This window comes from Nelusetta ayraudi, unplaced genomic scaffold, assembly GCF_046127955.1.
Source record: "Nelusetta ayraudi isolate G7.1 ecotype Tasmania unplaced genomic scaffold, CSIRO-AGI_Nayr_v1 ptg000023l, whole genome shotgun sequence".
In the NCBI taxonomy this organism is placed as follows: Eukaryota; Metazoa; Chordata; class Actinopteri; order Tetraodontiformes; family Monacanthidae; genus Nelusetta; species Nelusetta ayraudi.
The window spans coordinates 3,702,638-3,728,032 of record NW_027466073.1 but is presented as its reverse complement, the minus strand read 5'-3'; the positions used below and the strand labels follow the sequence as shown (position 1 = coordinate 3,728,032).

Genomic DNA, 25,395 nt, shown 5'->3' with positions numbered 1-25,395 from the left:
ACGTGGTCATGTCAGCCATGGACAACTCATACTTACCTGGCAGGGGAGACACCATGATCAAGAAGGTGGTTCACCCAGGGCGAGGCGCGACCATTGCACTCCGGTTGTGCTGACCCCTGCGAATTCCCCAAATGTGGGAATCTCGACTGCATAATTTCTGGTAGTGGGGGACTGCGTTCGCGCTCTCCCCTGATCAGATGTTGAAAAGCAAGAGTACGTTCTCTCGTACGCCAGTAAGAAATGCTGTCTGTCCAGCGTGCGCGATGCCCGTGATCAGATGGCTTCTTGAATCATGACATGTTGTCTTGAGAGGCTTTCTGACTGAAGTTCAGCTTCTCACTTGGCTGCGTTCATCAGGCTGCTGGCCAAGTTTCCGTGGCTCCGTTTCGATTGTACACAAAGCTCTTGCGTTTGTGTCCACTTTCTCTCCCCATTCTCTGTTCCCTGAGTTTCAGTGTCCAATCACTGGGGGAGTGGGGGACTGGTGACCAAGTGTGTTTTATACATGGACGACATTAACATTTTATGCACTGACCTTTTATCCGTGAACAGGACACTGGACTTGACTGACTTTTTCGGACAGGCCTCTGGGTCAAAATTGAACAGAGACAAGACCCAAGCCCAATTTTATGGACCATGGACAGCAAACGAGACAACGGGACTCCCCCTGACTACGACCCAGACCAACCAGAAAATATTGGGAATCAAATTTGATAAGGAAGGGGGAGGGGACACAAACTGGGATGACATCACAGGGAAAGTTAGACAAAGACTAGGGTACTGGGGACTTAGAGGACTGACCCTTGAAGGAAAAGTTTTAATCATCAAAGCAGTGATTTTACCCTTGCTTTTACTGATCAGTTCTGTTTTTATCCCACCAAGACGTGTGCTTTTAATCCTGGAGCGAGCCATTTTCTACTTCCTGTGGGGATCTAAGTGGGGAAGACTAAGAAGAGACATCATGAAAAGGCCAAAGGAGAAAGGAGGAAAAGCAGTGCCAGACCTTTACCTATTTTTAGGAAGCACCTATACGGCCTCGCACATCAAAATAGCAACAACCCCATCCAGAAACCCCAGGACGGCTGCAATGACACGTTTCTGGATGGGGTCCTACCTCAGGAAACTGAAATTGAGGGCTCGCACTCAGCGAGCCCTCAACAGTTTGGCGCAACGTGAACCATCCTGCTCTCCCAAACAGACTCCGAGACCTGTCATGGATGGTGGCTCACGAGATCCTCCCGGTCAGGTCCGTCTTGCACTCCCGGGGCATGTCACCATCAGCGATTTGCCCCCGACCTGGTTGTGGCGCGCCCGAGTCAGTGAGGCATCTCTTCTGGGAGTGCAGTGCTGCTGTAGACCAGTGGGCAACAGCCAGGTCCTTGAAATTCCCGTACTTACCAGCAAGGGAGGTCCTTACAGCACAACTAGTGCTATATGGGGTGAGCCCCCAGAAGATGCCAGCAAGGGACTTTGCAGAGCAGTGGCTCACCCTAGCCGCCATCAAAGACGCCATATGGACCTCCAGAAACTTGCTGGTAAGGAAGCACATGCAGATCCCCCCCGTGGTTGTGATCCAGATGGCTATGCAGGCGGCGGGCCCTAGGACACAACCACAAAGAAGAATCGCCTCTGGGCCCATTCGGAGGAAGGACCTGGAACCACACACAAAAAGGTCAAAGCAGCAACGGCCTGGCTCTCCGGGTGAGGCAGGAGGGAAGGAGCAAAAGGGCGAGGATCTCCTCTGAGCACCACGACAAGGTCCTGAGCGAACAAATGTTTGGGGGAGCAGAATGGAATAATTTTGGTAAGGACTCATTGCGTTCCTGCACAAAAGAGACAAAGACATTGAGCCCGTTTTAAAATTGTGCGCTCCTGTTCATATCTCTTGTTTTAATCATGGTTTTTACAGAAAATATTTGTCTTATTATTTATGTGTATTGTGTCTGTGGAAACACATTAATGCAAATGTAAAAAATCATGTAACATAATTAACTGAATGAGTGTCAATAAACTTTTTTCGAAAGAAAAAAAAAATCTGTTCTTATCAGTTTAATATCTGATACGTCCCCTACCCGGGGACCATATATTAAATTGATTTTTGGACCAGGGAGATGGAATAGGGGCTTGCTCCGTCCACTCCACGCATCGACCCGGTATGGCAGTATCTCCAGGAACGGTGCACTCCTCCTTACGTTGTCTAAAATCAAGCTCAACTAGATGGGGTTGAGGTCAGATTTGATCGGCGGTTTGGAGCGCTTCTGTAATAGCACATGCGGGGTTGCCTTTCCGTGCGCAATTCCCACAATGGGTAGAGTATGATTTCACGTCCCCTGCAGTCCTCTGACTTAGAGCACATCTCCGTAGTAAACAGCAGAGGGCGTTGCACTGCGACCTGTCAGCTGTTGGTCCGGCATCAAGCAGTCTGCTGCCTTTTCTTTGGTGCCGTCCCGCTGTATGCATTGCAGCTAGTGCTTTAGCGTTGCGTTTTCTACTCCTCGATGAATTAGTTCAGTGGTCATTTGTTTTGTTTTTCCCCTTGACGATTCAGAATGTTCTTCTTTTCTCTGAATTTCCCACTGGAATCGCACATCACAGATTTCAAATGGAGCTCTTTTTGCCACATTTTCTCTGGTGGTTTAGTTGTTGATTCTTTTGGAGGTAAATGGGATGAAATGAGTGGTTTTCCAAATTCCCTTTTGTTGTGGTCATGCAGCAGTGAACTGTGGAAAAAGGATTGCTCACGTACAAATCTGTTATTTGGGAGACATGAGGTTGGGACAGATTTCTTTCTCATTCAACCAAATATCAACTATTGCTTTTCTTTCTGACATGCCTTTGGCTGTGAACACGTGGCGAGCACCGTGAGCCAGCGCGCAATGACTGTGGAAGACGTGGTCATGTCAGCCATGGACAACTCATACTTACCTGGCAGGGGAGACACCATGATCAAGAAGGTGGTTCACCCAGGGCGAGGCGCGACCATTGCACTCCGGTTGTGCTGACCCCTGCGAATTCCCCAAATGTGGGAATCTCGACTGCATAATTTCTGGTAGTGGGGGACTGCGTTCGCGCTCTCCCCTGATCAGATGTTGAAAAGCAAGAGTACGTTCTCTCGTACGCCAGTAAGAAATGCTGTCTGTCCAGCGTGCGCGATGCCCGTGATCAGATGGCTTCTTGAATCATGACATGTTGTCTTGAGAGGCTTTCTGACTGAAGTTCAGCTTCTCACTTGGCTGCGTTCATCAGGCTGCTGGCCAAGTTTCCGTGGCTCCGTTTCGATTGTACACAAAGCTCTTGCGTTTGTGTCCACTTTCTCTCCCCATTCTCTGTTCCCTGAGTTTCAGTGTCCAATCACTGGGGGAGTGGGGGACTGGTGACCAAGTGTGTTTTATACATGGACGACATTAACATTTTATGCACTGACCTTTTATCCGTGAACAGGACACTGGACTTGACTGACTTTTTCGGACAGGCCTCTGGGTCAAAATTGAACAGAGACAAGACCCAAGCCCAATTTTATGGACCATGGACAGCAAACGAGACAACGGGACTCCCCCTGACTACGACCCAGACCAACCAGAAAATATTGGGAATCAAATTTGATAAGGAAGGGGGAGGGGACACAAACTGGGATGACATCACAGGGAAAGTTAGACAAAGACTAGGGTACTGGGGACTTAGAGGACTGACCCTTGAAGGAAAAGTTTTAATCATCAAAGCAGTGATTTTACCCTTGCTTTTACTGATCAGTTCTGTTTTTATCCCACCAAGACGTGTGCTTTTAATCCTGGAGCGAGCCATTTTCTACTTCCTGTGGGGATCTAAGTGGGGAAGACTAAGAAGAGACATCATGAAAAGGCCAAAGGAGAAAGGAGGAAAAGCAGTGCCAGACCTTTACCTATTTTTAGGAAGCACCTATACGGCCTCGCACATCAAAATAGCAACAACCCCATCCAGAAACCCCAGGACGGCTGCAATGACACGTTTCTGGATGGGGTCCTACCTCAGGAAACTGAAATTGAGGGCTCGCACTCAGCGAGCCCTCAACAGTTTGGCGCAACGTGAACCATCCTGCTCTCCCAAACAGACTCCGAGACCTGTCATGGATGGTGGCTCACGAGATCCTCCCGGTCAGGTCCGTCTTGCACTCCCGGGGCATGTCACCATCAGCGATTTGCCCCCGACCTGGTTGTGGCGCGCCCGAGTCAGTGAGGCATCTCTTCTGGGAGTGCAGTGCTGCTGTAGACCAGTGGGCAACAGCCAGGTCCTTGAAATTCCCGTACTTACCAGCAAGGGAGGTCCTTACAGCACAACTAGTGCTATATGGGGTGAGCCCCCAGAAGATGCCAGCAAGGGACTTTGCAGAGCAGTGGCTCACCCTAGCCGCCATCAAAGACGCCATATGGACCTCCAGAAACTTGCTGGTAAGGAAGCACATGCAGATCCCCCCCGTGGTTGTGATCCAGATGGCTATGCAGGCGGCGGGCCCTAGGACACAACCACAAAGAAGAATCGCCTCTGGGCCCATTCGGAGGAAGGACCTGGAACCACACACAAAAAGGTCAAAGCAGCAACGGCCTGGCTCTCCGGGTGAGGCAGGAGGGAAGGAGCAAAAGGGCGAGGATCTCCTCTGAGCACCACGACAAGGTCCTGAGCGAACAAATGTTTGGGGGAGCAGAATGGAATAATTTTGGTAAGGACTCATTGCGTTCCTGCACAAAAGAGACAAAGACATTGAGCCCGTTTTAAAATTGTGCGCTCCTGTTCATATCTCTTGTTTTAATCATGGTTTTTACAGAAAATATTTGTCTTATTATTTATGTGTATTGTGTCTGTGGAAACACATTAATGCAAATGTAAAAAATCATGTAACATAATTAACTGAATGAGTGTCAATAAACTTTTTTCGAAAGAAAAAAAAAATCTGTTCTTATCAGTTTAATATCTGATACGTCCCCTACCCGGGGACCATATATTAAATTGATTTTTGGACCAGGGAGATGGAATAGGGGCTTGCTCCGTCCACTCCACGCATCGACCCGGTATGGCAGTATCTCCAGGAACGGTGCACTCCTCCTTACGTTGTCTAAAATCAAGCTCAACTAGATGGGGTTGAGGTCAGATTTGATCGGCGGTTTGGAGCGCTTCTGTAATAGCACATGCGGGGTTGCCTTTCCGTGCGCAATTCCCACAATGGGTAGAGTATGATTTCACGTCCCCTGCAGTCCTCTGACTTAGAGCACATCTCCGTAGTAAACAGCAGAGGGCGTTGCACTGCGACCTGTCAGCTGTTGGTCCGGCATCAAGCAGTCTGCTGCCTTTTCTTTGGTGCCGTCCCGCTGTATGCATTGCAGCTAGTGCTTTAGCGTTGCGTTTTCTACTCCTCGATGAATTAGTTCAGTGGTCATTTGTTTTGTTTTTCCCCTTGACGATTCCGAATGTTCTTCTTTTCTCTGAATTTCCCACTGGAATCGCACATCACAGATTTCAAATGGAGCTCTTTTTGCCACATTTTCTCTGGTGGTTTAGTTGTTGATTGTTTTGGAGGTAAATGGGATGAAATGAGTGGTTTTCCAAATTCCCTTTTGTTGTGGTCATGCAGCAGTGAACTGTGGAAAAAGGATTGCTCACGTACAAATCTGTTATTTGGGAGACATGAGGTTGGGACAGATTTCTTTCTCATTCAACCAAATATCAACTATTGCTTTTCTTTCTGACATGCCTTTGGCTGTGAACACGTGGCGAGCACCGTGAGCCAGCGCGCAATGACTGTGGAAGACGTGGTCATGTCAGCCATGGACAACTCATACTTACCTGGCAGGGGAGACACCATGATCAAGAAGGTGGTTCACCCAGGGCGAGGCGCGACCATTGCACTCCGGTTGTGCTGACCCCTGCAAATTCCCCAAATGTGGGAATCTCGACTGCATAATTTCTGGTAGTGGGGGACTGCGTTCGCGCTCTCCCCTGATCAGATGTTGAAAAGCAAGAGTACGTTCTCTCGTACGCCAGTAAGAAATGCTGTCTGTCCAGCGTGCGCGATGCCCGTGATCAGATGGCTTCTTGAATCATGACATGTTGTCTTGAGAGGCTTTCTGACTGAAGTTCAGCTTCTCACTTGGCTGCGTTCATCAGGCTGCTGGCCAAGTTTCCGTGGCTCCGTTTCGATTGTACACAAAGCTCTTGCGTTTGTGTCCACTTTCTCTCCCCATTCTCTGTTCCCTGAGTTTCAGTGTCCAATCACTGATGGAACCAGAAAAGATTTGGTGACAGTTAAACAATTGACACTGATTTAGGTATTAGTTGTTGAAACATGGACAAACAAGATTAAGACTGAGACCAAGACATTCCATTCCAGAGTGTGAGAGATGTGCATGAGTGTCAAGATAGATATTGGTCAGTGTTTCCTTTGGTCCTAGTAGCGTCATTAATCATTTGAATTTGTTTTGTGGCGGGTTAAGATTGCACGGACTGACAATTTCCTTGCCAGACGTAGCAGGAAGTTTGAACGGAAAGTTGGTGTTGGAAGCCATTGTGGATCGGTCAGGACGTGCTCACGTGGCCAGAACTAACTTTAAGCTGCATCCACTTGCATTAGGTTGGCCAACTTGTGTGCGGCTTCTGCTGCTCACTGTCCATGGAAGGTTCATCCACACTTTTAGCACCTTGTTGTTGTTGAGGCCAAGTAAATGCTGCCGCGATGCGCCGTGAGCGAGGGTGGCTGTGAGCGGAATGACTCCCTGTGCTCGCCAGTGACGTGGTATCGCTTCTCGGCCTTTTGGCTAAGATCAAGTGTAGTATCTGTTCTTATCAGTTTAATATCTGATACGTCCCCTACCCGGGGACCATATATTAAATTGATTTTTGGACCAGGGAGATGGAATAGGGGCTTGCTCCGTCCACTCCACGCATCGACCCGGTATGGCAGTATCTCCAGGAAAGGTGCACTCCTCCTTACGTTGTCTAAAATCAAGCTCAACTAGATGGGGTTGAGGTCAGATTTGATCGGCGGTTTGGAGCGCTTCTGTAATAGCACATGCGGGGTTGCCTTTCCGTGCGCAATTCCCACAATGGGTAGAGTATGATTTCACGTCCCCTGCAGTCCTCTGACTTAGAGCACATCTCCGTAGTAAACAGCAGAGGGCGTTGCACTGCGACCTGTCAGCTGTTGGTCCGGCATCAAGCAGTCTGCTGCCTTTTCTTTGGTGCCGTCCCGCTGTATGCATTGCAGCTAGTGCTTTAGCGTTGCGTTTTCTACTCCTCGATGAATTAGTTCAGTGGTCATTTGTTTTGTTTTTCCCCTTGACGATTCAGAATGTTCTTCTTTTCTCTGAATTTCCCACTGGAATCGCACATCACAGATTTCAAATGGAGCTCTTTTTGCCACATTTTCTCTGGTGGTTTAGTTGTTGATTCTTTTGGAGGTAAATGGGATGAAATGAGTGGTTTTCCAAATTCCCTTTTGTTGTGGTCATGCAGCAGTGAACTGTGGAAAAAGGATTGCTCACGTACAAATCTGTTATTTGGGAGACATGAGGTTGGGACAGATTTCTTTCTCATTCAACCAAATATCAACTATTGCTTTTCTTTCTGACATGCCTTTGGCTGTGAACACGTGGCGAGCACCGTGAGCCAGCGCGCAATGACTGTGGAAGACGTGGTCATGTCAGCCATGGACAACTCATACTTACCTGGCAGGGGAGACACCATGATCAAGAAGGTGGTTCACCCAGGGCGAGGCGCGACCATTGCACTCCGGTTGTGCTGACCCCTGCGAATTCCCCAAATGTGGGAATCTCGACTGCATAATTTCTGGTAGTGGGGGACTGCGTTCGCGCTCTCCCCTGATCAGATGTTGAAAAGCAAGAGTACGTTCTCTCGTACGCCAGTAAGAAATGCTGTCTGTCCAGCGTGCGCGATGCCCGTGATCAGATGGCTTCTTGAATCATGACATGTTGTCTTGAGAGGCTTTCTGACTGAAGTTCAGCTTCTCACTTGGCTGCGTTCATCAGGCTGCTGGCCAAGTTTCCGTGGCTCCGTTTCGATTGTACACAAAGCTCTTGCGTTTGTGTCCACTTTCTCTCCCCATTCTCTGTTCCCTGAGTTTCAGTGTCCAATCACTGGGGGAGTGGGGGACTGGTGACCAAGTGTGTTTTATACATGGACGACATTAACATTTTATGCACTGACCTTTTATCCGTGAACAGGACACTGGACTTGACTGACTTTTTCGGACAGGCCTCTGGGTCAAAATTGAACAGAGACAAGACCCAAGCCCAATTTTATGGACCATGGACAGCAAACGAGACAACGGGACTCCCCCTGACTACGACCCAGACCAACCAGAAAATATTGGGAATCAAATTTGATAAGGAAGGGGGAGGGGACACAAACTGGGATGACATCACAGGGAAAGTTAGACAAAGACTAGGGTACTGGGGACTTAGAGGACTGACCCTTGAAGGAAAAGTTTTAATCATCAAAGCAGTGATTTTACCCTTGCTTTTACTGATCAGTTCTGTTTTTATCCCACCAAGACGTGTGCTTTTAATCCTGGAGCGAGCCATTTTCTACTTCCTGTGGGGATCTAAGTGGGGAAGACTAAGAAGAGACATCATGAAAAGGCCAAAGGAGAAAGGAGGAAAAGCAGTGCCAGACCTTTACCTATTTTTAGGAAGCACCTATACGGCCTCGCACATCAAAATAGCAACAACCCCATCCAGAAACCCCAGGACGGCTGCAATGACACGTTTCTGGATGGGGTCCTACCTCAGGAAACTGAAATTGAGGGCTCGCACTCAGCGAGCCCTCAACAGTTTGGCGCAACGTGAACCATCCTGCTCTCCCAAACAGACTCCGAGACCTGTCATGGATGGTGGCTCACGAGATCCTCCCGGTCAGGTCCGTCTTGCACTCCCGGGGCATGTCACCATCAGCGATTTGCCCCCGACCTGGTTGTGGCGCGCCCGAGTCAGTGAGGCATCTCTTCTGGGAGTGCAGTGCTGCTGTAGACCAGTGGGCAACAGCCAGGTCCTTGAAATTCCCGTACTTACCAGCAAGGGAGGTCCTTACAGCACAACTAGTGCTATATGGGGTGAGCCCCCAGAAGATGCCAGCAAGGGACTTTGCAGAGCAGTGGCTCACCCTAGCCGCCATCAAAGACGCCATATGGACCTCCAGAAACTTGCTGGTAAGGAAGCACATGCAGATCCCCCCCGTGGTTGTGATCCAGATGGCTATGCAGGCGGCGGGCCCTAGGACACAACCACAAAGAAGAATCGCCTCTGGGCCCATTCGGAGGAAGGACCTGGAACCACACACAAAAAGGTCAAAGCAGCAACGGCCTGGCTCTCCGGGTGAGGCAGGAGGGAAGGAGCAAAAGGGCGAGGATCTCCTCTGAGCACCACGACAAGGTCCTGAGCGAACAAATGTTTGGGGGAGCAGAATGGAATAATTTTGGTAAGGACTCATTGCGTTCCTGCACAAAAGAGACAAAGACATTGAGCCCGTTTTAAAATTGTGCGCTCCTGTTCATATCTCTTGTTTTAATCATGGTTTTTACAGAAAATATTTGTCTTATTATTTATGTGTATTGTGTCTGTGGAAACACATTAATGCAAATGTAAAAAATCATGTAACATAATTAACTGAATGAGTGTCAATAAACTTTTTTCGAAAGAAAAAAAAAATCTGTTCTTATCAGTTTAATATCTGATACGTCCCCTACCCGGGGACCATATATTAAATTGATTTTTGGACCAGGGAGATGGAATAGGGGCTTGCTCCGTCCACTCCACGCATCGACCCGGTATGGCAGTATCTCCAGGAACGGTGCACTCCTCCTTACGTTGTCTAAAATCAAGCTCAACTAGATGGGGTTGAGGTCAGATTTGATCGGCGGTTTGGAGCGCTTCTGTAATAGCACATGCGGGGTTGCCTTTCCGTGCGCAATTCCCACAATGGGTAGAGTATGATTTCACGTCCCCTGCAGTCCTCTGACTTAGAGCACATCTCCGTAGTAAACAGCAGAGGGCGTTGCACTGCGACCTGTCAGCTGTTGGTCCGGCATCAAGCAGTCTGCTGCCTTTTCTTTGGTGCCGTCCCGCTGTATGCATTGCAGCTAGTGCTTTAGCGTTGCGTTTTCTACTCCTCGATGAATTAGTTCAGTGGTCATTTGTTTTGTTTTTCCCCTTGACGATTCAGAATGTTCTTCTTTTCTCTGAATTTCCCACTGGAATCGCACATCACAGATTTCAAATGGAGCTCTTTTTGCCACATTTTCTCTGGTGGTTTAGTTGTTGATTCTTTTGGAGGTAAATGGGATGAAATGAGTGGTTTTCCAAATTCCCTTTTGTTGTGGTCATGCAGCAGTGAACTGTGGAAAAAGGATTGCTCACGTACAAATCTGTTATTTGGGAGACATGAGGTTGGGACAGATTTCTTTCTCATTCAACCAAATATCAACTATTGCTTTTCTTTCTGACATGCCTTTGGCTGTGAACACGTGGCGAGCACCGTGAGCCAGCGCGCAATGACTGTGGAAGACGTGGTCATGTCAGCCATGGACAACTCATACTTACCTGGCAGGGGAGACACCATGATCAAGAAGGTGGTTCACCCAGGGCGAGGCGCGACCATTGCACTCCGGTTGTGCTGACCCCTGCGAATTCCCCAAATGTGGGAATCTCGACTGCATAATTTCTGGTAGTGGGGGACTGCGTTCGCGCTCTCCCCTGATCAGATGTTGAAAAGCAAGAGTACGTTCTCTCGTACGCCAGTAAGAAATGCTGTCTGTCCAGCGTGCGCGATGCCCGTGATCAGATGGCTTCTTGAATCATGACATGTTGTCTTGAGAGGCTTTCTGACTGAAGTTCAGCTTCTCACTTGGCTGCGTTCATCAGGCTGCTGGCCAAGTTTCCGTGGCTCCGTTTCGATTGTACACAAAGCTCTTGCGTTTGTGTCCACTTTCTCTCCCCATTCTCTGTTCCCTGAGTTTCAGTGTCCAATCACTGGGGGAGTGGGGGACTGGTGACCAAGTGTGTTTTATACATGGACGACATTAACATTTTATGCACTGACCTTTTATCCGTGAACAGGACACTGGACTTGACTGACTTTTTCGGACAGGCCTCTGGGTCAAAATTGAACAGAGACAAGACCCAAGCCCAATTTTATGGACCATGGACAGCAAACGAGACAACGGGACTCCCCCTGACTACGACCCAGACCAACCAGAAAATATTGGGAATCAAATTTGATAAGGAAGGGGGAGGGGACACAAACTGGGATGACGTCACAGGGAAAGTTAGACAAAGACTAGGGTACTGGGGACTTAGAGGACTGACCCTTGAAGGAAAAGTTTTAATCATCAAAGCAGTGATTTTACCCTTGCTTTTACTGATCAGTTCTGTTTTTATCCCACCAAGACGTGTGCTTTTAATCCTGGAGCGAGCCATTTTCTACTTCCTGTGGGGATCTAAGTGGGGAAGACTAAGAAGAGACATCATGAAAAGGCCAAAGGAGAAAGGAGGAAAAGCAGTGCCAGACCTTTACCTATTTTTAGGAAGCACCTATACGGCCTCGCACATCAAAATAGCAACAACCCCATCCAGAAACCCCAGGACGGCTGCAATGACACGTTTCTGGATGGGGTCCTACCTCAGGAAACTGAAATTGAGGGCTCGCACTCAGCGAGCCCTCAACAGTTTGGCGCAACGTGAACCATCCTGCTCTCCCAAACAGACTCCGAGACCTGTCATGGATGGTGGCTCACGAGATCCTCCCGGTCAGGTCCGTCTTGCACTCCCGGGGCATGTCACCATCAGCGATTTGCCCCCGACCTGGTTGTGGCGCGCCCGAGTCAGTGAGGCATCTCTTCTGGGAGTGCAGTGCTGCTGTAGACCAGTGGGCAACAGCCAGGTCCTTGAAATTCCCGTACTTACCAGCAAGGGAGGTCCTTACAGCACAACTAGTGCTATATGGGGTGAGCCCCCAGAAGATGCCAGCAAGGGACTTTGCAGAGCAGTGGCTCACCCTAGCCGCCATCAAAGACGCCATATGGACCTCCAGAAACTTGCTGGTAAGGAAGCACATGCAGATCCCCCCCGTGGTTGTGATCCAGATGGCTATGCAGGCGGCGGGCCCTAGGACACAACCACAAAGAAGAATCGCCTCTGGGCCCATTCGGAGGAAGGACCTGGAACCACACACAAAAAGGTCAAAGCAGCAACGGCCTGGCTCTCCGGGTGAGGCAGGAGGGAAGGAGCAAAAGGGCGAGGATCTCCTCTGAGCACCACGACAAGGTCCTGAGCGAACAAATGTTTGGGGGAGCAGAATGGAATAATTTTGGTAAGGACTCATTGCGTTCCTGCACAAAAGAGACAAAGACATTGAGCCCGTTTTAAAATTGTGCGCTCCTGTTCATATCTCTTGTTTTAATCATGGTTTTTACAGAAAATATTTGTCTTATTATTTATGTGTATTGTGTCTGTGGAAACACATTAATGCAAATGTAAAAAATCATGTAACATAATTAACTGAATGAGTGTCAATAAACTTTTTTCGAAAGAAAAAAAAAATCTGTTCTTATCAGTTTAATATCTGATACGTCCCCTACCCGGGGACCATATATTAAATTGATTTTTGGACCAGGGAGATGGAATAGGGGCTTGCTCCGTCCACTCCACGCATCGACCCGGTATGGCAGTATCTCCAGGAACGGTGCACTCCTCCTTACGTTGTCTAAAATCAAGCTCAACTAGATGGGGTTGAGGTCAGATTTGATCGGCGGTTTGGAGCGCTTCTGTAATAGCACATGCGGGGTTGCCTTTCCGTGCGCAATTCCCACAATGGGTAGAGTATGATTTCACGTCCCCTGCAGTCCTCTGACTTAGAGCACATCTCCGTAGTAAACAGCAGAGGGCGTTGCACTGCGACCTGTCAGCTGTTGGTCCGGCATCAAGCAGTCTGCTGCCTTTTCTTTGGTGCCGTCCCGCTGTATGCATTGCAGCTAGTGCTTTAGCGTTGCGTTTTCTACTCCTCGATGAATTAGTTCAGTGGTCATTTGTTTTGTTTTTCCCCTTGACGATTCAGAATGTTCTTCTTTTCTCTGAATTTCCCACTGGAATCGCACATCACAGATTTCAAATGGAGCTCTTTTTGCCACATTTTCTCTGGTGGTTTAGTTGTTGATTCTTTTGGAGGTAAATGGGATGAAATGAGTGGTTTTCCAAATTCCCTTTTGTTGTGGTCATGCAGCAGTGAACTGTGGAAAAAGGATTGCTCACGTACAAATCTGTTATTTGGGAGACATGAGGTTGGGACAGATTTCTTTCTCATTCAACCAAATATCAACTATTGCTTTTCTTTCTGACATGCCTTTGGCTGTGAACACGTGGCGAGCACCGTGAGCCAGCGCGCAATGACTGTGGAAGACGTGGTCATGTCAGCCATGGACAACTCATACTTACCTGGCAGGGGAGACACCATGATCAAGAAGGTGGTTCACCCAGGGCGAGGCGCGACCATTGCACTCCGGTTGTGCTGACCCCTGCGAATTCCCCAAATGTGGGAATCTCGACTGCATAATTTCTGGTAGTGGGGGACTGCGTTCGCGCTCTCCCCTGATCAGATGTTGAAAAGCAAGAGTACGTTCTCTCGTACGCCAGTAAGAAATGCTGTCTGTCCAGCGTGCGCGATGCCCGTGATCAGATGGCTTCTTGAATCATGACATGTTGTCTTGAGAGGCTTTCTGACTGAAGTTCAGCTTCTCACTTGGCTGCGTTCATCAGGCTGCTGGCCAAGTTTCCGTGGCTCCGTTTCGATTGTACACAAAGCTCTTGCGTTTGTGTCCACTTTCTCTCCCCATTCTCTGTTCCCTGAGTTTCAGTGTCCAATCACTGATGGAACCAGAAAAGATTTGGTGACAGTTAAACAATTGACACTGATTTAGGTATTAGTTGTTGAAACATGGACAAACAAGATTAAGACTGAGACCAAGACATTCCATTCCAGAGTGTGAGAGATGTGCATGAGTGTCAAGATAGATATTGGTCAGTGTTTCCTTTGGTCCTAGTAGCGTCATTAATCATTTGAATTTGTTTTGTGGCGGGTTAAGATTGCACGGACTGACAATTTCCTTGCCAGACGTAGCAGGAAGTTTGAACGGAAAGTTGGTGTTGGAAGCCATTGTGGATCGGTCAGGACGTGCTCACGTGGCCAGAACTAACTTTAAGCTGCATCCACTTGCATTAGGTTGGCCAACTTGTGTGCGGCTTCTGCTGCTCACTGTCCATGGAAGGTTCATCCACACTTTTAGCACCTTGTTGTTGTTGAGGCCAAGTAAATGCTGCCGCGATGCGCCGTGAGCGAGGGTGGCTGTGAGCGGAATGACTCCCTGTGCTCGCCAGTGACGTGGTATCGCTTCTCGGCCTTTTGGCTAAGATCAAGTGTAGTATCTGTTCTTATCAGTTTAATATCTGATACGTCCCCTACCCGGGGACCATATATTAAATTGATTTTTGGACCAGGGAGATGGAATAGGGGCTTGCTCCGTCCACTCCACGCATCGACCCGGTATGGCAGTATCTCCAGGAACGGTGCACTCCTCCTTATGTTGTCTAAAATCAAGCTCAACTAGATGGGGTTGAGGTCAGATTTGATCGGCGGTTTGGAGCGCTTCTGTAATAGCACATGCGGGGTTGCCTTTCCGTGCGCAATTCCCACAATGGGTAGAGTATGATTTCACGTCCCCTGCAGTCCTCTGACTTAGAGCACATCTCCGTAGTAAACAGCAGAGGGCGTTGCACTGCGACCTGTCAGCTGTTGGTCCGGCATCAAGCAGTCTGCTGCCTTTTCTTTGGCGCCGTCCCGCTGTATGCATTGCAGCTAGTGCTTTAGCGTTGCGTTTTCTACTCCTCAATGAATTAGTTCAGTGGTCATTTGTTTTGTTTTTCCCCTTGACGATTCAGAATGTTCTTCTTTTCTCTGAATTTCCCACTGGAATCGCACATCACAGATTTCAAATGGAGCTCTTTTTGCCACATTTTCTCTGGTGGTTTAGTTGTTGATTCTTTTGGAGGTAAATGGGATGAAATGAGTGGTTTTCCAAATTCCCTTTTGTTGTGGTCATGCAGCAGTGAACTGTGGAAAAAGGATTGCTCACGTACAAATCTGTTATTTGGGAGACATGAGGTTGGGACAGATTTCTTTCTCATTCAACCAAATATCAACTATTGCTTTTCTTTCTGACATGCCTTTGGCTGTGAACACGTGGCGAGCACCGTGAGCCAGCGCGCAATGACTGTGGAAGACGTGGTCATGTCAGCCATGGACAACTCATACTTACCTGGCAGGGGAGACACCATGATCAAGAAGGTGGTTCACCCAGGGCGAGGCGCGACCATTGCACTCCGGTTGTGCTGACCCCTGCGAATTCCCCAAATGTGGGAATCTCGACTGCATAATTTCTGGTAGTGGGGGACTGCGTTCGCGCTCTCCCCTGATCAGATGTTGAAAAGCAAGAGTACGTTCTCTCGTACGCCAGTAAGAAATGCTGTCTGTCCAGCGTGCGCGATGCCCGTGATCAGATGGCTTCTTGAATCATGACATGTTGTCTTGAGAGGCTTTCTGACTGAAGTTCAGCTTCTCACTTGGCTGCGTTCATCAGGCTGCTGGCCAAGTTTCCGTGGCTCCGTTTCGATTGTACACAAAGCTCTTGCGTTTGTGTCCACTTTCTCTCCCCATTCTCTGTTCCCTGAGTTTCAGTGTCCAATCACTGGTGGAACCAGAAAAGATTTGGTGACAGTTAAACAATTGACACTGATTTAGGTATTAGTTGTTGAAACATGGACAAACAAGATTAAGACTGAGACCAAGACATTCCATTCCAGAGTGTGAGAGATGTGCATGAGTGTCAAGATAGATATTGGTCAGTGTTTCCTTTGGTCCTAGTAGCGTCATTAATCATTTGAATTTGTTTTGTGGCGGGTTAAGATTGCACGGACTGACAATTTCCTTGCCAGACGTAGCAGGAAGTTTGAACGGAAAGTTGGTGTTGGAAGCCATTGTGGATCGGTCAGGACGTGCTCACGTGGCCAGAACTAACTTTAAGCTGCATCCACTTGCATTAGGTTGGCCAACTTGTGTGCGGCTTCTGCTGCTCACTGTCCATGGAAGGTTCATCCACACTTTTAGCACCTTGTTGTTGTTGAGGCCAAGTAAATGCTGCCGCGATGCGCCGTGAGCGAGGGTGGCTGTGAGCGGAATGACTCCCTGTGCTCGCCAGTGACGTGGTATCGCTTCTCGGCCTTTTGGCTAAGATCAAGTGTAGTATCTGTTCTTATCAGTTTAATATCTGATACGTCCCCTACCCGGGGACCATATATTAAATTGATTTTTGGACCAGGGAGATGGAATAGGGGCTTGCTCCGTCCACTCCACGCATCGACCCGGTATGGCAGTATCTCCAGGAACGGTGCACTCCTCCTTACGTTGTCTAAAATCAAGCTCAACTAGATGGGGTTGAGGTCAGATTTGATCGGCGGTTTGGAGCGCTTCTGTAATAGCACATGCGGGGTTGCCTTTCCGTGCGCAATTCCCACAATGGGTAGAGTATGATTTCACGTCCCCTGCAGTCCTCTGACTTAGAGCACATCTCCGTAGTAAACAGCAGAGGGCGTTGCACTGCGACCTGTCAGCTGTTGGTCCGGCATCAAGCAGTCTGCTGCCTTTTCTTTGGTGCCGTCCCGCTGTATGCATTGCAGCTAGTGCTTTAGCGTTGCGTTTTCTACTCCTCGATGAATTAGTTCAGTGGTCATTTGTTTTGTTTTTCCCCTTGACGATTCAGAATGTTCTTCTTTTCTCTGAATTTCCCACTGGAATCGCACATCACAGATTTCAAATGGAGCTCTTTTTGCCACATTTTCTCTGGTGGTTTAGTTGTTGATTCTTTTGGAGGTAAATGGGATGAAATGAGTGGTTTTCCAAATTCCCTTTTGTTGTGGTCATGCAGCAGTGAACTGTGGAAAAAGGATTGCTCACGTACAAATCTGTTATTTGGGAGACATGAGGTTGGGACAGATTTCTTTCTCATTCAACCAAATATCAACTATTGCTTTTCTTTCTGACATGCCTTTGGCTGTGAACACGTGGCGAGCACCGTGAGCCAGCGCGCAATGACTGTGGAAGACGTGGTCATGTCAGCCATGGGCAACTCATACTTACCTGGCAGGGGAGACACCATGATCAAGAAGGTGGTTCACCCAGGGCGAGGCGCGACCATTGCACTCCGGTTGTGCTGACCCCTGCGAATTCCCCAAATGTGGGAATCTCGACTGCATAATTTCTGGTAGTGGGGGACTGCGTTCGCGCTCTCCCCTGATCAGATGTTGAAGAGCAAGAGTACGTTCTCTCGTACGCCAGTAAGAAATGCTGTCTGTCCAGCGTGCGCGATGCCCGTGATCAGATGGCTTCTTGAATCATGACATGTTGTCTTGAGAGGCTTTCTGACTGAAGTTCAGCTTCTCACTTGGCTGCGTTCATCAGGCTGCTGGCCAAGTTTCCGTGGCTCCGTTTCGATTGTACACAAAGCTCTTGCGTTTGTGTCCACTTTCTCTCCCCATTCTCTGTTCCCTGAGTTTCAGTGTCCAATCACTGGTGGAACCAGAAAAGATTTGGTGACAGTTAAACAATTGACACTGATTTAGGTATTAGTTGTTGAAACATGGACAAACAAGATTAAGACTGAGACCAAGACATTCCATTCCAGAGTGTGAGAGATGTGCATGAGTGTCAAGATAGATATTGGTCAGTGTTTCCTTTGGTCCTAGTAGCGTCATTAATCATTTGAATTTGTTTTGTGGCGGGTTAAGATTGCACGGACTGACAATTTCCTTGCCAGACGTAGCAGGAAGTTTGAACGGAAACTTGGTGTTGGAAGCCATTGTGGATCGGTCAGGACGTGCTCACGTGGCCAGAACTAACTTTAAGCTGCATCCACTTGCATTAGGTTGGCCAACTTGTGTGCGGCTTCTGCTGCTCACTGTCCATGGAAGGTTCATCCACACTTTTAGCACCTTGTTGTTGTTGAGGCCAAGTAAATGCTGCCGCGATGCGCCGTGAGCGAGGGTGGCTGTGAGCGGAATGACTCCCTGTGCTCGCCAGTGACGTGGTATCGCTTCTCGGCCTTTTGGCTAAGACAGCGGTCGCCTCCTATTTTTGGTAGCAGTGTTTGCCTGCTGTGGCATCCTTTTTGTTATCAGAGCTTGGGAGGATATTCTTTTTTTCATTCCTTGTGCAAAGCATTCCTTCTTTTTAATAGTTGGACATCTTTCACAAACAGGAATTCATTTGCTCAGGGGACTCTGTTTCCTTGTTTTGCCAGGTAAGTTGCCAGTTTTTTTTTTTTGTTTTTTTTTTTTACATCCTGTTTTAGGTGTCTATTTATTGTCCTTTTTAGCATTGTTTTTAGCTCTTCAGTTCTAGTGCGTAGTGCCTCCACCATGTCGGCCAGCCATGCCGGCATGCGGAGGCACCACAGTGTTCGTTTCAGCTTTTTAGAAAAGGATGCAAAACTCCTGGGGATGTCCAGGTTGGACTTCTCCAGGAGGCTCATTCAAAAAACTTTGAACTTCAGCCCAGATGACTTAAACTGTGTTTTGACTTTGCCTTTTAACAAAGGTTTTGACGTAAGCTTTCGTTCTGCTGTTTTGCTTTGTGAGTTTTGGAAGAGATTTGAGGAAGTGAAAACCCAGTTTTCTGCTTTCAATGTTGAGAAACTGACTGACAATGCTTTGAAAACAGTCATTGTTAGGATGTTCAATGAGACAGTAAATGCAGATGACATTAGTTGGTGGCTGGGAAGATATTGCACTGTTAAAGGCCAAGCTACCAAGGTGAGAGATGAAGATGGCATATGGAACTGTGCCTGGAGGGTCCCCATTCAACAATGGCAGGACCCTCAAGGCTATCAGGGCTTGAAACATCTCCCATCCATGATAGTTTTAGGTGAAAACAGGGGCTACATTCATTACCAGGGACAGCCCAAGCTCTGCCGCAAGTGTGGTGAGCAAGGGCACCTGGCAGAAGCATGCCAGCAGATTGTTTGCCGAAAATGTCGAGAAATTGGGCACACCTTTGAGGAATGTACCAATGGCAGAAGGTGCAATCTTTGTGGAGAAACAAGCCACCTCTTCAGAGATTGCCCCAAGTCTTTTGCCAACAAACTCAAAGCCGCAAAGCAAACTGAAAGAAGGAAAACGGAAGCATTTACAGAGCAATGTGAAGAAGCTGGGCAAGAAATTTCAAATCTCCCGCCAAATTCTGTGGTTGGAGGAGAGGAGTCAGGTGAGGCGGGAGAAGGGGAGGGGCCTGCCACACCCCCATCAATAGATGGGGAAATGCAGGCAGAAGGCGGAGCTGAAATAGAAAGCCAACTTCAGGAAAATAGCGAGGATGCCTCCCTCCCCAATGCTCAGCAAACTAAGAGACCTTTATCTGAATTGTCATTTGATTCTCCTATTATGATGGAGAAGAGAGGAAGACTTGTGGCCCCATCAGAAAATTCGTCCTTGGATGAGCCCAGAGTCTTCCCCTCCAGTTCACCAAATGAAGTCTCTTTTTTAACAATTGCTCTGCGATCAACCCCTAGAGGTTCAGATCTTGACGCAACCATGCAGCAGAGGTTTGATCCCAAAGCACAAAGGGGGAACAGAGCTCAAAACCTTCACTCTTCACCTGTTGAGATGAGGGAAGAGTTATGTTCACAAGAAACTGCCTAAATGTTTTACAGCCTTTTTTTGATATCCTTATAGGTTTTTAAAAGAATGTCACACCTGTTGTTTTTAACCATTCTTATGACACTCACCTTCTCTACCATAAATGTGAGAAGTGTGAAGTCGAGAGTCAGAGCCCAGAGTGTTTTATCCTTTTTATTTTCCCATGAATCAGATGTGTTTTTAATACAGGAATGTGGCCTACCCTTTTTAAAACAATATAGAACATGGGAAGATATGTGGCCACAAACGTCTCTATGGAGTGGATCAAACGAAAATAAAAATGACGGAGTAGCCATTTTAATAAAAAACCCTCAGGTTCTGGTGAAGGGTAGCACAGTGGTGAGAGATGGTCGGGCACTTTTAGCACATCTAAATTTTATGGGGCGGGATTTTAACCTTCTCAATATTTATGGCTTTAATGACAAAAATGACAGGTATGACCTTTTAGAAAACTTGCAGTCCCACATGCTAGGCAGGGCACCTTTAGTTGTAGCAGGTGATTTTAATTGCATTTTAAACAAGACGGATAGAAGAAGAGCAGGAGAAGATTTTAAAATAGACAAGACATCAGTTTTATTACAGGGCATTTGCAGGGATTTTAAACTTCTAGACTGTTTTAAAACCATGCATCCCAGAGAGGAGGGCTTCACCTGGTTCAGTGGTGACAGTACCAGAGCCTCTCGCATAGATTATGTTTTTACACGGGACTGCCCGCCCACCGATGCTAGATTGACCCCTGTTTTCTTCTCTGATCACCTCATGGTGTCTTGCACTCTGTCACTCTCTTCAGGTGTGACTTCAGGAAGTGGTCTGTGGAAACTCAACTGCTCCCTTTTATTAGATAGGGACTTAGTTAGGCAGTTCAGGGAGCAGTACAAAGAGTGGCAGACCCTCCAAGACTTTTACGAAACACATGCACACTGGTGGGAAATGGTGAAGGAAAAGACAAAGACTTTCTTTAGGCAGGCAGGTAGGGAAAAAAAGAATAGGGAACACAGACGCATGATGGGACTGCAGAAAAGACTTCAATGCTATTTTAACCTTAACCAACATGGTATGGACTTCAACGAAGAAATTAAACAAGTCAAGAAAGAGATGTCGGCCCTATCAGAAATCCACAGCAAAGGTGTCATTTTAAGGAGCAGGGAACGGGAAATAGAAGAGGGTGAAAAGTGCACACGGTATTTCTTTAGGAAAATTATAAATAAAGGGGGAGGCATTGCAAAACTGAAGAAAGAAAATGGGTGCACAACAGAAACAATGGATGAAATAAAAGAGACAATTGAGACATTTTATTCAAACCTGTACTCAGAAAAACCTGTTAAAACTGACACCATGACAGAAGTTCTAAAATTCATTGATAAAACAGTAAGCAACAGCGTGCTTTTATCCCAAGATTTTACTTTTTTAGAATTAAATAAATGTTTGTCTGGTTTTAAAAAAGGGAAGTCCCCTGGACAAGACGGACTTCCCTTAGAGTTTTATTTGACCTTTTGGGACATTTTAGCACCTGATTTGATGACTGTTTTTATGGATTTTGAACACCTTGACCGACTTCCCGACAGTTTTAGAATAGGGATAGTGACTCTTCTTTACAAAAAAAAAGAGAAGACTGACTTGAAGAATTGGAGACCGATCACGCTTTTAAACTTTGACTGCAAACTTTTTAGCAAACTTTTAGCCACACGGATGTCCATGTTTTTAGAAGAAGTGATTCACCCGGATCAAGCCTGTGCCGTTCCGGGGAGGAAGATCACTGACAGCCTCGTACTGATCAGAGACACCATCTGTTACGCGAGAGACAGAAACATCCGGCTAGTAGTACTAAATTTAGACTTTGAGAAAGCCTTTGATCGGGTCTCGCATCAGTACCTCTTCCGGGTACTGGAAAAAATGGGGTTCCCAGAAAGGTTTGTAGCTTGGGTGGGATTGCTGTACCGGGGCATCTCCAGCAAATTCATTGTTAACGGGCTTTTGACAAAAGCAGTCAACATCAACTGCGGTGTCCGTCAGGGGTGTCCTTTATCTGCCCTCCTCTACATTACCTGTATAGAACCACTGGCACAGATCTTGAGAAGGGACCAACGAATCAATGGGGTGGGAGTCCCGGGGAGTGGGGGACTGGTGACCAAGTGTGTTTTATACATGGACGACATTAACATTTTATGCACTGACCTTTTATCCGTGAACAGGACACTGGACTTGACTGACTTTTTCGGACAGGCCTCTGGGTCAAAATTGAACAGAGACAAGACCCAAGCCCAATTTTATGGACCATGGACAGCAAACGAGACAACGGGACTCCCCCTGACTACGACCCAGACTAACCAGAAAATATTGGGAATCAAATTTGATAAGGAAGGGGGAGGGGACACAAACTGGGATGACGTCACAGGGAAAGTTAGACAAAGACTAGGGTACTGGGGACTTAGAGGACTGACCCTTGAAGGAAAAGTTTTAATCATCAAAGCAGTGATTTTACCCTTGCTTTTACTGATCAGTTCTGTTTTTATCCCACCAAGACGTGTGCTTTTAATCCTGGAGCGAGCCATTTTCTACTTCCTGTGGGGATCTAAGTGGGGAAGACTAAGAAGAGACTTCATGAAAAGGCCAAAGGAGAAAGGAGGAAAAGCAGTGCCAGACCTTTACCTATTTTTAGGAAGCACCTATACGGCCTCGCACATCAAAATAGCAACAACCCCATCCAGAAACCCCAGGACGGCTGCAATGACACGTTTCTGGATGGGGTCCTACCTCAGAAAACTGAAATTGTTACCCACAGACCTGAAAGTACCGGTGTCTTTTAATCTGCCTTTAACATATGCTTTGATCCAGACGTTTTTAAAGTATTTTAATTTGGAAAAGGAGGAGTTGCATGTTTTAACAAGCCACCGCTCTCTTGTTTCTATTGTGCAGGAGCGAGAACCAGTGAGTCCAGTGCGCGGGCTCGCACTCAGCGAGCCCTCAACAGTTTGGCGCAACGTGAACCATCCTGCTCTCCCAAACAGACTCCGAGACCTGTCATGGATGGTGGCTCACGAGATCCTCCCGGTCAGGTCCGTCTTGCACTCCCGGGGCATGTCACCATCAGCGACTTGCCCCCGACCTGGTTGTGGCGCGCCCGAGTCAGTGAGGCATCTCTTCTGGGAGTGCAGTGCTGCTGTAGACCAGTGGGCAACAGCCAGGTCCTTGAAATTCCCGTACTTACCAGCAAGGGAGGTCCTTACAGCACAACTAGTGCTATATGGGGTGAGCCCCCAGAAGATGCCAGCAAGGGACTTTGCAGAGCAGTGGCTCACCCTAGCCGCCATCAAAGACGCCATATGGACCTCCAGAAACTTGCTGGTAAGGAAGCACATGCAGATCCCCCCCGTGGTTGTGATCCAGATGGCTATGCAGGCGGCGGGCCCTAGGACACAACCACAAAGAAGAATCGCCTCTGGGCCCATTCGGAGGAAGGACCTGGAACCACACACATAAAGGTCAAAGCAGCAACGGCCTGGCTCTCCGGGTGAGGCAGGAGGGAAGGAGCAAAAGGGCGAGGATCTCCTCTGAGCACCACGACAAGGTCCTGAACGAACAAATGTTTGGGGGAGCAGAATGGAATAATTTTGGTAAGGACTCATTGCGTTCCTGCACAAAAGAGACAAAGACATTGAGCCCCTTTTAAAATTGTGCACTCCTGTTCATATCTCTTGTTTTAATCATGTTTTTTACAGAAAATATTTGTCTTATTATTTATGTGTATTGTGTCTGTGGAAACACATTAATGCAAATGTAAAAAAGAATCATGTAACATAATTAACTGAATGAGTGTCAATAAACTTTTTTCGAAAGAAAAAAAAAATCTGTTCTTATCAGTTTAATATCTGATACGTCCCCTACCCGGGGACCATATATTAAATTGATTTTTGGACCAGGGAGATGGAATAGGGGCTTGCTCCGTCCACTCCACGCATCGACCCGGTATGGCAGTATCTCCAGGAACGGTGCACTCCTCCTTACGTTGTCTAAAATCAAGCTCAACTAGATGGGGTTGAGGTCAGATTTGATCGGCGGTTTGGAGCGCTTCTGTAATAGCACATGCGGGGTTGCCTTTCCGTGCGCAATTCCCACAATGGGTAGAGTATGATTTCACGTCCCCTGCAGTCCTCTGACTTAGAGCACATCTCCGTAGTAAACAGCAGAGGGCGTTGCACTGCGACCTGTCAGCTGTTGGTCCGGCATCAAGCAGTCTGCTGCCTTTTCTTTGGTGCCGTCCCGCTGTATGCATTGCAGCTAGTGCTTTAGCGTTGCGTTTTCTACTCCTCGATGAATTAGTTCAGTGGTCATTTGTTTTGTTTTTCCCCTTGACGATTCAGAATGTTCTTCTTTTCTCTGAATTTCCCACTGGAATCGCACATCACAGATTTCAAATGGAGCTCTTTTTGCCACATTTTCTCTGGTGGTTTAGTTGTTGATTCTTTTGGAGGTAAATGGGATGAAATGAGTGGTTTTCCAAATTCCCTTTTGTTGTGGTCATGCAGCAGTGAACTGTGGAAAAAGGATTGCTCACGTACAAATCTGTTATTTGGGAGACATGAGGTTGGGACAGATTTCTTTCTCATTCAACCAAATATCAACTATTGCTTTTCTTTCTGACATGCCTTTGGCTGTGAACACGTGGCGAGCACCGTGAGCCAGCGCGCAATGACTGTGGAAGACGTGGTCATGTCAGCCATGGACAACTCATACTTACCTGGCAGGGGAGACACCATGATCAAGAAGGTGGTTCACCCAGGGCGAGGCGCGACCATTGCACTCCGGTTGTGCTGACCCCTGCGAATTCCCCAAATGTGGGAATCTCGACTGCATAATTTCTGGTAGTGGGGGACTGCGTTCGCGCTCTCCCCTGATCAGATGTTGAAAAGCAAGAGTACGTTCTCTCGTACGCCAGTAAGAAATGCTGTCTGTCCAGCGTGCGCGATGCCCGTGATCAGATGGCTTCTTGAATCATGACATGTTGTCTTGAGAGGCTTTCTGACTGAAGTTCAGCTTCTCACTTGGCTGCGTTCATCAGGCTGCTGGCCAAGTTTCCGTGGCTCCGTTTCGATTGTACACAAAGCTCTTGCGTTTGTGTCCACTTTCTCTCCCCATTCTCTGTTCCCTGAGTTTCAGTGTCCAATCACTGGTGGAACCAGAAAAGATTTGGTGACAGTTAAACAATTGACACTGATTTAGGTATTAGTTGTTGAAACATGGACAAACAAGATTAAGACTGAGACCAAGACATTCCATTCCAGAGTGTGAGAGATGTGCATGAGTGTCAAGATAGATATTGGTCAGTGTTTCCTTTGGTCCTAGTAGCGTCATTAATCATTTGAATTTGTTTTGTGGCGGGTTAAGATTGCACGGACTGACAATTTCCTTGCCAGACGTAGCAGGAAGTTTGAACGGAAACTTGGTGTTGGAAGCCATTGTGGATCGGTCAGGACGTGCTCACATGGCCAGAACTAACTTTAAGCTGCATCCACTTGCATTAGGTTGGCCAACTTGTGTGCGGCTTCTGCTGCTCACTGTCCATGGAAGGTTCATCCACACTTTTAGCACCTTGTTGTTGTTGAGGCCAAGTAAATGCTGC

At 47.6% G+C, this 25,395-nt stretch overlaps 1 protein-coding gene, 12 non-coding genes and 5 pseudogenes across 13 annotated transcripts in view; all 18 read left to right on the top strand.

Annotated features, from left to right (window-relative positions):
- Window positions 1–25,395, top strand: part of LOC142889628 (NLR family CARD domain-containing protein 3-like) — a 391,584-nt gene that overhangs the window by 256,394 nt on the left and 109,795 nt on the right. The gene's annotated exons all lie outside the window — the stretch shown is intronic.
- LOC142889818 (U1 spliceosomal RNA) lies at window positions 29–192 on the top strand. Its single transcript, XR_012926998.1, has one exon. It is a non-coding gene; the product is annotated as a U1 spliceosomal RNA (small nuclear RNA).
- Window positions 2,009–2,187, top strand: LOC142889783 (U2 spliceosomal RNA; annotated as a pseudogene).
- LOC142889817 (U1 spliceosomal RNA) lies at window positions 2,918–3,081 on the top strand. The gene has a single exon (XR_012926997.1). It is a non-coding gene; the product is annotated as a U1 spliceosomal RNA (small nuclear RNA).
- Window positions 4,898–5,076, top strand: LOC142889782 (U2 spliceosomal RNA; annotated as a pseudogene).
- On the top strand, window positions 5,807–5,970 carry LOC142889698 (U1 spliceosomal RNA). Its single transcript, XR_012926891.1, has one exon. It is a non-coding gene; the product is annotated as a U1 spliceosomal RNA (small nuclear RNA).
- LOC142889767 (U2 spliceosomal RNA) lies at window positions 6,763–6,953 on the top strand. The gene has a single exon (XR_012926956.1). It is a non-coding gene; the product is annotated as a U2 spliceosomal RNA (small nuclear RNA).
- Window positions 7,684–7,847, top strand: LOC142889816 (U1 spliceosomal RNA). The gene has a single exon (XR_012926996.1). It is a non-coding gene; the product is annotated as a U1 spliceosomal RNA (small nuclear RNA).
- On the top strand, window positions 9,664–9,842 carry LOC142889781 (U2 spliceosomal RNA; annotated as a pseudogene).
- Window positions 10,573–10,736, top strand: LOC142889815 (U1 spliceosomal RNA). The gene has a single exon (XR_012926995.1). It is a non-coding gene; the product is annotated as a U1 spliceosomal RNA (small nuclear RNA).
- LOC142889780 (U2 spliceosomal RNA) lies at window positions 12,553–12,731 on the top strand (annotated as a pseudogene).
- LOC142889814 (U1 spliceosomal RNA) lies at window positions 13,462–13,625 on the top strand. Its single transcript, XR_012926994.1, has one exon. It is a non-coding gene; the product is annotated as a U1 spliceosomal RNA (small nuclear RNA).
- Window positions 14,418–14,608, top strand: LOC142889750 (U2 spliceosomal RNA). The gene has a single exon (XR_012926940.1). It is a non-coding gene; the product is annotated as a U2 spliceosomal RNA (small nuclear RNA).
- On the top strand, window positions 15,339–15,502 carry LOC142889813 (U1 spliceosomal RNA). The gene has a single exon (XR_012926993.1). It is a non-coding gene; the product is annotated as a U1 spliceosomal RNA (small nuclear RNA).
- Window positions 16,295–16,485, top strand: LOC142889749 (U2 spliceosomal RNA). Its single transcript, XR_012926939.1, has one exon. It is a non-coding gene; the product is annotated as a U2 spliceosomal RNA (small nuclear RNA).
- LOC142889811 (U1 spliceosomal RNA) lies at window positions 17,216–17,379 on the top strand. The gene has a single exon (XR_012926991.1). It is a non-coding gene; the product is annotated as a U1 spliceosomal RNA (small nuclear RNA).
- Window positions 23,597–23,775, top strand: LOC142889779 (U2 spliceosomal RNA; annotated as a pseudogene).
- Window positions 24,506–24,669, top strand: LOC142889810 (U1 spliceosomal RNA). The gene has a single exon (XR_012926990.1). It is a non-coding gene; the product is annotated as a U1 spliceosomal RNA (small nuclear RNA).